The sequence below is a fragment of the Volvox carteri genome (assembly GCF_000143455.1).
Source record: "Volvox carteri f. nagariensis unplaced genomic scaffold VOLCAscaffold_6, whole genome shotgun sequence".
Lineage (NCBI taxonomy): Eukaryota > Viridiplantae > Chlorophyta > Chlorophyceae > Chlamydomonadales > Volvocaceae > Volvox > Volvox carteri.
Window position 1 is genome coordinate 1110700 of NW_003307549.1, and position 1124 is coordinate 1111823.

General features: G+C 58.5%; 1 protein-coding gene across 1 annotated transcript in view; it reads right to left on the minus strand.

The window, feature by feature from the left end:
- Positions 1-1124, minus strand: part of VOLCADRAFT_57157 (uncharacterized protein) — a gene marked incomplete at both ends in the record, with an annotated part of 18605 nt that overhangs the window by 1908 nt on the left and 15573 nt on the right. The gene's annotated exons all lie outside the window — the stretch shown is intronic.

Below are 1124 nucleotides of genomic sequence, written 5' to 3' on the forward strand. Positions count from 1 at the left end.
GTTTGACACCCTCCACCCACAACCGCTCGTGTAGCTCAGTGGAAGAGCACCCGTTTAATAAGCGGGAGGTCTCGAGATCAAAACTCGACATGAGCAGCACATCGCTCTTGCGCGGGACATATCCGCTCTGGCTTTTCCATAACATGATCCATCCTGGTGTGTACGTGTGCGTGTATGTTGTTACAGGGTGGTTAACTTCGCCAGCGGCCCCCTTTCCCGGGGCAGTCCCTGCTCTCCCCTGCTAGAGGGGCACCCTAATCCGTCACCCCATCCGACTTCAGAATGTATTCGTTGGGTTCGGCAACTCACCACCAGCATCCAACCAAATCTAGCGGATCAACGGCGCATCAACTTAGTTCCTGGTCAGCTCGCAAGTTGATATTATCACGTCCTACACCGTCCATATGATGGGGGGCCACCTCCCATTTCATCACTCCTCAAACACCCGAGGAGCCGGCAGGCGGATTTGAACCCGGGTCGACTGGGTCGACTGGGAGCAGAAGTCAGGCCTTAACTTCTGCCAGCCGCCTGCCTATTTACCCGCTCGCACGGCAATCGAGTAGAGAGTACGAAAATAACCTAATGCAGTCATCGACAGCAGAAAACGTAAGCCTCCAGCCTCATGCCGACTCTCTTACCTACCATTCATATTCTCTACCTCGTTCCCAAGACTCCGCCGCGTTGCCTCTAGTTCGGCTCGTGCCACAGGTAACTTCGCTCGTCGCTACTTTGCCATTCACCTTCGCCTCCACCCAGCCTCTGCTTCTCCACAGAAGCGGCGACCTCCTTCGCCGTTGTTACGCCTCGTCTATGCGAATCCTCCTCATCCGACTGTGTCTTCTGCCTACCCGGTGCGCGCCCCCTCTCTCTGCGCATCCTTTTCTCTGGCCCTCTCTTACGGTTGCCTACCTTACTGCAGGACTCGCCCCTTGCCTGTCCGGTGCCGGGCAGGCTTTCCTTGCCTTCCCCGGCCCTACTTGGGGCGCCCCTCCTCGGCTCGTCAACTACCTTACTTCCGTCCGTTCCTGCCCCTCGGGGGCCCAACCCCTCCGCCCTTTCCGTGGGCCCGACGCCCGCTCTGGACTTATCTCACGCCCCCGGCCTCTCCGATGCTGCCCCCCCGA